This window comes from Podarcis vaucheri, assembly GCF_965113315.1.
Source record: "Podarcis vaucheri genome assembly, chromosome: 7".
In the NCBI taxonomy this organism is placed as follows: domain Eukaryota; kingdom Metazoa; phylum Chordata; class Lepidosauria; order Squamata; family Lacertidae; genus Podarcis; species Podarcis vaucheri.
The window spans coordinates 70,370,025-70,380,624 of NC_138765.1; the positions used below are offsets into that span (position 1 = coordinate 70,370,025).

Below are 10,600 nucleotides of genomic sequence, written 5' to 3' on the forward strand. Positions count from 1 at the left end.
GAAAGGAACACAACCCGTGTCTGTGCGTGCGTGGGTCACAATCTGATGCTTCTGTGCATGCGTATGGTGTCATTTTGTGTGTCTGCGCATGCGGGAGTGGCGAAACCCAGAAGTAACCCTTTCCGGTACTTCCGCGGGACGCAACCTGAAAAGACGTAACCTGAACCGGACATAACAAGAGGTATGGATGTACCTGTCTTTTGAATTGTTTAGACTTTCCCCAAATGTGTCATATAGGAAGCGAATTTCTCAAGTGTACATAATTGCTGCTTCTCTCAACCTCCACACCGATACGAATCAGTAAAGAGAGCTTAATTGAAATGAAACCTTTAATAAACTCTGGCTTGTATCATGGTCATTGTATATCTATACGTCATGTGTTCAGCAATACATGTTATAGAATGCAGTTGTTGTGGATGCAACAAAGATGGTGTGTTGGGAAAGTGGCCTTCCATGCTGCAGAATCCAAAAGTTAGCAACCACAACAACAACAAAACTGAGCAACAGTGGGATGAAAAGTGAGTGGGATGGGGAGAACAACGAAGAAATTCTAATGCATCACCATCACTTCAAAAAGACGTGGATGTGATCTGGTACTCCAGCATCAATCTGGAGGGGGGAAATCAGTTGAGAATTACATCTGAATGCATCTGAAAAAATGACATCTGAATAGACAGCTCAGGGGCCAAACAGGGATCACCATAAACACCATGGGTGGGAGGAAAGGAGAAAAGAGGACAGTGATTCTTATAACATTTGCATATGCTGATTTAGAAATGAATCTCTTTTTTTAGATAAGATTTATTAATTTTGAAATTTACAAACAATGATCAAACAACCAATAAAAGGAGAATTCCATAGATACCCCTGAACTTCCTTCCTCCCCTTTGTGGGTCCTTATGTTAACATTTTTCCTCCTGCTTCTTCTCTATTAATCCAAATCTGTTAAATCTCCATTACAAGCAAAGTTCAACATTAAACTGAAAGCATCATTCCCATCCTAATAATAATTTCAATTGTTTACAGTGATTTTTAAGGTAAATAATATATTTTCCCTATTCCTTATTAAAATTTTGGTCTTCCTGCTTTCTAATTCTTCTGGTCATTTTTGTCATTTTGGCATATGCCATCAGTTTAATTTGCTATTCTTCTCTGGTATGTCTTCTTTCCATCTCTGCGCTAGTAACATCCGAGCCACAGTGGTCGTGTACATAAATGGTCTTTTCTGACCCATTGGTATTTCGGCACCCAGAATTCCTAGAAGGAAAGTTTAGGGGTTTTTAAAGGAAATGTTATTTTAAACATTTTTTCCAGTTCATTATATGTCATCTCCCAAAATTCTTTTACTACTTTACAAGTCCACCACATGTGATAAAAGTTACCTTCTTTTTCCTTACATTTCCAGCATGTATGTGACCTTGTTTTATACATTTTAGCTAATTTACTAAGAGTTAAGTACCAACAATACATCATTTTCATACAATTTTCTTTCAAAGTATAACATGCTGTAAACCTCAAGTCTCAGTTCCATAACTTCTGCCATGCTGTAAGTTGTATATTATTTCCGAAGTCCCTCACCCAGTGTATCATAGCTGATGTAACCTGTTTATCTTTTGTATGCATTAATTTATGCATTTTAGAAACCAACGTAATCTTATTTTCTAACAGCTCTTTTTCAAATTTAGAGGTTTGATTAAAAGAGCGTTTCTGGTCTCCCTTGTCTCTAGGGGGACTGGCAAAAGATCTCTCTGGAACACTTCCCCTGTTGTTGAGGAGAGCAGGGGAGACTCCTTTAGGAGATTGCATTCCCAACGCAGGTGCAGCAGCGGGTGTTGAAATGCCTTGGGTTTTAAGAGCGTAATCAGGGAGCAATGGCAAGATGGAAATGGCACTTACCTAACAGCTACAACCACCACTCCACATTCCTTGGCAATATGCCGCAATAATCTCTCATAGCCATCTAAATGTGAGACAGCTGCAGTGCATACAAGACTGATCAAGCCAACCATAGCCCCTTAAACTGTTTGCAGAGAGATGGCCAGTTGATGTCTTAAAGCAAGAGGCAAAGGTAAAGGGACCCCAAACCATTAGGTGGATCCACCATCTTGGATGACTCTGAGGTTGCGGCGCTCATCTTGCTTTAATGGCCAAGGGAGTTGGCGTACAGCTTCCGGGCCATGTGGCCAGCATGACTAAGCCACTTCTGGCAGGGACTGAACAACAGGAGCTCACCCAACACGGGGATTTGAACCGCCGACCTTCTAATCGGCAAGCCCTGGGCTCTATGGTTTAGACCACAGCGCCACCCGCGAGGGGTAGGGGATCCTTTTTTCTCAGCCCAGGTCATAGATTCCCCATTAGGAAACTTTTCAGGAGGGCACAGGCCAAGGGTGGCAGGGAGGGCCTGGTGCAAAACAAACAAACAAATTAGGTGTGGCAATGGACAAAGATCTTAGCTTCGTACTGCTGTAGGCTCCTACAAAAGCAGGGCAGACAAGCAAAATATGCAGGATGTGAATGAATCATAGAATCATGGAGCGGGAAGGGATCCCAGGGATCACTTAATTCAACCCCCTGCAAAGCTGGGATCACAGCTAAAGAATCCCTGACAGATGGCCATTCAACCTCTGTTTAAAAACCTCCAGTGGAGAGAAAGAAAGAGTTGGACCTTAAGGGTAGGTCGCAACTTTTTCAGCACACCTCTGAAACTTTTTCTCCCCATCTGGGAAAATCTAATCATTCAAAAACGTAACGCAGCACTGGACTTCCGGTCTGCCAAGGGAGTTATGGGCCTATTCAGTCCCCTTTCCAGGTGCGAACTATCCAGTGATGAAACTAGGCTTTTTTTTTTCACCTGGGTCAAAGACTCATGCACACACACACACACACACACACACACACACATTTATTCATAGAGGGCATAAAAGGTATTTTATTTGAATACAAAGTTTTTTTAAAAATATCTGTGTGTATCTGAAGAAGTGTGCATGCACACGAAAGCTCATACCAAGAACTAACTTAGTTGGTCTTTAAGGTGCTACTGGAAGGAATTTTTTTATTAAAAAAAATATACAGTGGTACCTCGGGTTAAGAACTTAATTCATTCTGGAGGTCTGTTCTTAACCTGAAACTGTTCTTAACCTGAGGTACCACTTTAGTACCACTTTAGTTAATGGGGCCTCCTGCTGCCGCCATGCCGCCACCACACAATTTCTGTTCTCATCCTGAAGCAAAGTTCTTAACTCGAGATACTATTTCTGGGTTAGCGGAGTCTGTAACCTGAAGCATCTGTAACCTGAGGTACCATTGTATTACACAACAATATATCCAACATAACCTATAACAAGAAGTTTCAAGGCCTCATACTGAGCTTCCCTCCTCTCTGCACCCAGAGCCCCAAGCTAGGACTTTTCTCTATCATCATTTCTTCCTTATATTCTCTTCATCCCCACTCCCACTAAACCACCTAGAGATGGGTCCGAGTTAAAGCTGGCACTCAACTGAAGAAATCTGAGATGATCCGACATCTGTCATCTCCCCAGGTCAAGGACCCAGATGATCAGGCAAGGCCAAAGAATTGTAGAATTGTGGAGTTGGAGGGGAAGAAGAAGAAGAAGAAGAGTTTGGATTTGATATCCTGCTTTATCACTACCCAAAGGAGTCTCAAAAGTGGCTAACATTCTCCTTTTCCCTTCCTCCCCCACAACAAATACTCTGTGAGGTGAGTGAGGCTGAGAGACTTCAAAGAAGTGTGACTAGCCCAAGGTCACCCAGCAGCTGCATGTGGAGGAGCAGGGAAGCGAACCCAGTTCACCAGATTACGAGTCCACCGCTCCTAACCACTACACCACACTGGCTCTCCCCACACTGGGGACCCTGAGATTCATCCAGTTCAATCCACAGTGCTAAGGGGGCCCACCCTTGATGCTTTTCGCACGTTGCTTCTGGATCCTGGTTGGATCTAGTCTGATTCTCTGTGCTTGACCTTGTTTGGTTCTGGGGTTCTGCTGCATTTGGGCTATGACCCTGCCTGCACTGGCGAGAGGCTTCCATCTTCTGGGATCTGAGAATAACCAGAGAAGCATAACATTATCCACATATGCAGAAAACCTAGGTTTCATGTGTGTGTCCTCTAGACATTTAAAAATATATATTTACAGTTAAACCAAGTAACATTTCCTTGTTACATCTGGAAACAGCACAGGCAGAGGAAAGGTAGAAGCTCTGATGTGGGTGTTGTGGTGGGAGGTCCCCATCCTATGAGATGCACTGGGGGAGGGTCTCACCTGATTAGCTCTCCCAATCAGTTAGTCCCCCATTTATTCCTTCATTCACTGCCTGGTGTCAAAATCCAGGCATCTACCTGTCGGCATCCTTCGGGGGACAAGATGCTAGCTGGCTAGCCCCCAGCTGGATCATGCCCTTCCAGCCGTGACAATCCCCCAACCTCTGGTGCGACGTAAATCAGCGACTCAGACTTCAAAGCCTGAGCACACTATATCAGCAGAGCATACTGCGCAAACAGAAGTGGTGTGAGGCTTGTGGAAACATATTAACAAGCTACGGATTTATTGATCAGGGCATCCTGATCAAATTTGCAGATGACACCAAACTGGGAGGGGTGGCTAACACCCCAGAGGACAGGATCACACTTCAAAACGACCTTGACAGATTAGAGAACTGGGCAAAAACAAACAAGATGAATTTTAGAAGGGAGAAACACTTGCACTTGGGCAAAAAAAAAAATGAGAGGCACAAATACAAGATGGGTGACACCCGGCTTGAGAGCAGCACATGTGAAAAGGATCTAGGAGTCTTGGTTGACCACAAACTTGACATGAGCCAACAGTGTGACGCGGCAGCTAAAAAAGCCAATGCAATTCTGGGCTGCATCAATAGGAGTATAGCATCTAGATCAAGGGAAGTAATAGTGCCACTGTATTCTGCTCTGGTCAGACCTCACCTGGAGTACTGTGTCCAGTTCTGGGCACCACAGTTCAAGAAGGACACTGACAAACTGGAACGTGTCCAGAGGAGGGCAACCAAAATGGTCAAAGGCCTGGAAACGATGCCTTATGAGGCTAAGGGAGCTGGGCATGTTTAGCCTGGAGAAGAGGAGGTTAAGGGGTGATATGATAGCCATGTTCAAATATATAAAAGGATGTCACATAGAGGAGGGAGAAAGGTTGTTTTCTGCTGCTCCAGAGAAGCAGACACGGAGCAATGGATCCAAACTACAAGAAAGAAGATTCCACCTAAACATTAGGAAGAACTTCCTGACAGTAAGAGCTGTTCGACAGTGGAATTTGCTGCCAAGGAGTGTGGTGGAGTCTCCTACTTTGGAGGTCTTTAAGCAGAGGCTTGACAACCATATGTCAGGAGTGCTCTGATGGTGTTTCCTGCTTGGCAGGGGGTTGGACTCGATGGCCCTTGTGGTCTCTTCCAACTCTATGATTCTATGATTCTATGAGTATAAATCAGGACAAAGGAAACATGTCATCTCTTGTCTCCTCAGAGAGAGTCAAAAGCAAAAGCTACACACAATGGAAGTTTCCAGCAAACTGTGCTGGAATGTAAACAGACATGTGACATGTAACAATCTCACACGTCTGCAAGTTGTGGTGGAATTGAATTTTCCAACATCCTCCCCCTTTCCATGTAACCTGTGATGCAGTATTTCAACCTAACTTCAACTGTTGTACATATACCTGTTCCCTGTTAACAACTTTAGACAACAGGAATTTCGTTTCCTGGCATGTAGGACACCTGAATGAGTCCTGTCTGAATAGACTCCTTTGCACGATGTAACTATCTGCAAGTACTTGGTTCTTTGCTTGCAACTCTCTGAAGCTAGCAAAGCCAAACAGGACCTGTTGCCTTTATAAACCTGTATAGGACATGTCACATTAACCCTGACGTCCTGAAACAGTTGCAACAACCATTCACAATCCATAAGTGAATATGACAGTGCATTGAGTTCAGTTTCACAAGAACTCAGGCTCACTATTGTCTGCTTCTTGCACAACCAGTCAAACAGACACTGGTTGTACATGTAGCACACCCTGGAAGTGCTTGTGCCATCTGTAGTGTCACTTCCAAAACTTGCATCTGCAAACATCTCAAGACCCCTAGACTTCTGACTAGTGATCCTGAGTCTGTAGTGCATGTAACAATTTCAAACGTCTGCAACTTAAGGTGGAATGGAATTTTCCAACACTACCACCCACCCTCGTCTCTATCCCCCTCCTCACTTTCCTGCCTTGCAGATCCCTGCAGCCCTGGGACTCCCCTTCACCCAAAGGCACAGTGATTGGGCCCAGTAGCTCATGCAGTGTTCAGGAGTGACAGAAGCCACTTCGCTCTGGCCAGGAACCTGGCAGGAAAGGAATTGTTGAGGTCAAAGGTGATGCAAGGCCATGGAAAGGACTGGGGGTGGGGGGAGAAAATACTATTTCCTCTGCAAGATTATTCCTCCTTCCCACATTCCTTTCCTATCCTTAATTTTAATCTTTAGAAGGCCAAGCTGCAGGATTGTCTCTGCAAGCCGAAGCCAAGGGGGAACGGCACCCAAACGAATGGTGGTTTGGCCGGGGTGGGTGTGTGGCCTGTGGCAGGGAAGGGGTCACTGACATTTGCCTCCCCTGTGATGAAAATAGAAGGTTTAGAGGTAAAGCTCAGCAAAGATACTGGGAGAGTTGGTGAAACAATTCTAACTGGCGCCCTCTGGAGGCCTCGCCCTGCACAAAATTCCTGGCTAAACGCCCATAGTTTTGGCACCGCACCTGTTGACGGACAATTTCAAGGCCTCCCTCCTCTCCCTTCTTAAAGTTCTGTATGTTTAAAACAGACTTGGACAAATCAACCCTTCAGATAGAAGCCTGTCCTCTAATAGCCCTTCAAACTGAGGGCTGTCTTCTGTGAAACAAACTACATGGCCACTCTCAAATCATAGAATTGTAGAGTTGGAAGGGACCCGGAGAATAATCTAGTAATTCTAGTTCAATGTCCTACAATGTAGCAATATACAGTTTCCACATAGGGGGACTGAACTTGCAACCTTGGCATTATCAGCACCACGCTCTAACCAACTGAGCTATTCAGGCTGCAACCTTTCCTCATACACAAACTCAACACTCTAACACCCTTAACTTGGGATGATAACATATCCATTTTTACCTATGCAGGTGCTTCCCAAACATATTGGGTTGTAGCCAACTAAGCCCTACTCAGAGCAGACCCACTGGAATGAACAGACTCAAGTTAGCTGTGCCTGTTAACTTTAGTGGGTCAACCCTGAGTAGGACTGGCACTGGATGGAGCAAACTGATGAGTTTTGAAGTGAACATGATAGTCAGTGGTAGGGTGTGCTGATGACAATATTCATTTCCGACACCCGTTTGGTGCTCTGGAAAACAACCTGATTTGTCTTGGACTGATTTGATTAGGGAGCTGTCTGATTTAGCTCAGGAATAAATCTGAATCCCAATGGAGTTAACAGAAGTTTTATGCTTCCTCATTGTTATGGCAACTTTTATTATTTTTTTAAAATGGTTATAACTGCTTCTAGATGAAATTTGCAGGCTCATTGGGGGATGAAAAATATTCACTAAATTCCAAACAAATAGGTCTAGGGGATTTTGCACTGGGCTCCCTACTTGTCCTGCCAGCAAGCGAAGACTGTTTTATTCTTGATAAGTTTTTGGGAACTAAGGAAAGCTCTTTTAATAGTGTAGTGCTGTTTAGTTATCCGCTGTAATCTTTTAGAGCTAGTTCTCTCCCCTTAAGGGCTCACAATCTGCTTACTCCCGCTCTGTGGGTCCGTGCGACCTTTCTGGGCAATTTCACTGGCTACGCCAAATACGTAGTCCTGGGGTGCCACTCTCCCACAGTCCTCTTCCCCTTCTTGCCTATCTAAGATGTCATATATATCCACCTTTACAGTTAAACCACAGGTGCCCTTGATTAGAGTGACCTTAAAGGGAGGTTGAGGTGGGTGTAATGTTCCAGAGTCTTATCTAAATGAGGAGAACAGTTCAGATCCACAGTTTAAAGTGATTGTCCTGATTGATGATTCCAACTACGTTGAAAATCTCTCTCCGGCTACGTTGGAGCTTTCCAATCTCTCCAGTCTCTCTCAGTCCATCAGGGGAGTCTCTATCGTGATTCGCAATCCTATCCTTTTCTCTCTCTACAATTGGGAGCTTAATAAAGTGTCCAATAACAAATAACAAAGTATCCAAATATCATAATAATTATCAGTCTACTTATTGGGCTATTCAGACGTTCAGTGAACTCTTGTTGTTAATAAGGGGGGGGGAAGGGGAGACGGGGGGCTTGACAATATAAAGTTTACAGGTTGGGTAAGAGAGGCAGAGAGGAAGGCGTGACAATAGCTATTAAAAGCTATAAAGAAAAACAAAGGTCAGATAATGTGGGGGGGGCAGAAAGAGAGGGGGTAATCAATACAAAATAAGCAATGCACAGTCATCAATATAAACCGCCTGAACCGCTCAAAAATAAGATTGACCGCATAGGAAACTCATAAGTCCTTAATAGGGGGAAGACCTTTATCTGCTCTCGGAGGTAGGTATCCACAAAGGCAACCGTAATAGTTTCTTATCTCTGCCTCCTTTATATTCCCCTTTTCTCCTTATCTTCCCAGAATGTCTCCCCAGCGGCGTTTATTACTGCGTGTGTTTGATAAAGTACTGCTGGGAGCCCCCAAAAAATAAATAGTGGTCTCAGGTAGTAAACCAAACGAACGTCCAAACTTGTGTCCTCCCCAGAGTCCAAACAGGTAAGTATCCAACTCAGGCAACTCAGGCAAACAGTTCTCAACCGTTCTAAACCATTCTGTGTATAAAAATAATTTTAAATCTGTCTATATGTAAAAACTTCACTTCGTTTGGCCGGAAATATCTCTCTTCGTTTTGTGCGCATACAGCTCGGCTGTTATGAGTTACCTCCCTTCCTGACTGCCGGCGATTTCAAAGTCTGCGCCATTTTCGCTCTCCTTCGGGTGGGGTCCATACATAAAAAATCTGTTGCCACCCGGACTCACCCATCTGTGCTTCTTGTCTTTTGGCGTTGTTTTAAGACCATCCACGATGGGGGTTCCGTTTTAGACTTGTGGAGGTTCGTCGCTTTTCTCGGTGGGAGCTCGGGGCATCGTGACTCGGAGACGGAGTTCTCCCTAGTTGCGCTCGCGGCCCCTCCCTGTGCTTCCTCACCATGCAGGAAGCCACAGAAGTGGAGCGCCGCTCCCGCGCTGCCGGGAAACCTTCCCCCAGGGGTACCCCCCCCTGGGCTTCCACTTTTCTGGGGGGCGCAGTGCCCTTGCGACACCCCCGAATCCCCGAGTTACTCGAAGAGCTTTTCGCGTAGCTCTCCGCGCTCCCTCTCCGTCCGCGACCGGAACCGGAACGTTACTTCAACAAAACCAACAAACCAGCTGGAAAATACCTTTTCAAACAAAATGAAATACCGTATTTTTTGCACCATAACACTGACTTTTTTCCTCCTAAAAAGTCAGGGGAAATGTCTGTGCGTGTTATGGAGGGAATGCCTACGGGTGGCATGCCTACGGATTTTCCTCCTCTAAAAACTACGTGCGTGTTATGGTCGGGTGCGTGTTATAGAGCAAAAAATACGGTAAATTTGCAGTTAAAGCCTGCATTAAATAACATAGGAATTAAGGCTCTTACCTTCATGCAAGCCTCTGAAAAGCTAGAGCTGAATGATGGTGAGGGCAGGGCAGGCAAAGAGTGAGGGTTTTATAAAACGTTGGATCCCTTACCACTCTGGTTGTTCCTGAGGCACATCTGCCAGTCCCAGTCTCCCCAATCCAGTCCAGTTCCTGAGACTCCACAGGGTTCCAGTCATCCCACTCCTGACCCCAAACTTTTGGAGAAGTTTAAAAAGGGGTTCCTAGACTGAAGGTATCCCTCTCAGAAACCCAAAAGAAAATGATGCAATCTCCGAGTGAAAAGATTGCTGAAATACAAATGTGCGTAGGGACAGCCTCAACATTCAGGAGGTGGCTGCAGAGAGCCACATCCAAAATAATATATTTTAAAATACACTTCCAGATTACTAGTCACCCATCAAAGGATTTCAGCAATCTTAATAGTTGCAACACAATGTCACAATCTTAACCACAATCTTATGGTTGCAACACAACGTCACAATCTTAATAGTTGCAACACAATGTCAACATTCTGAACCAGCCCTCATCATAATGTCCTGCCATTTCACAGTCTTTCTTTATTAAGATTTTGACTAATTTTCCTATTCATTAAATGTCTCCTAGTATCCTCTTTCATCTGTCTACAAAACAATTCAGGGTTAATCACAATTGTCATGCCTGGATTATTCTCTTTTCATGCACACAGTGGCCATGATTCCTAGAATTTATTCTTTGCAGTGCTCTGGAATGGACATTAGGGTTGCCATCTGAAGGCAGCCCTGTTTAGGGATATTTTTAATGACTGATGTTTTAATGTATTTTTAATCTTTTGTTGGAAGCTGCCCAGAGTGGCTGGGGAAACCCAGCCAGATGGGCAGGGTATAAATAACAAATTATTATTATTATTATTATTAT

At 44.4% G+C, this 10,600-nt stretch overlaps 1 long non-coding RNA gene across 1 annotated transcript; it reads right to left on the reverse strand.

Annotated features, from left to right (window-relative positions):
• Positions 1-783: 783 nt before the first annotated feature.
• On the reverse strand, positions 784-9,982 carry LOC309536510. Its single transcript, XR_014221544.1, has 2 exons — positions 9,705-9,982; positions 784-1,257 (listed from the first exon to the last, which is right to left on the reverse strand). It is a non-coding gene; the product is annotated as an uncharacterized lncRNA (long non-coding RNA).
• Between the last annotated feature and the right edge of the window lie 618 nt (positions 9,983-10,600).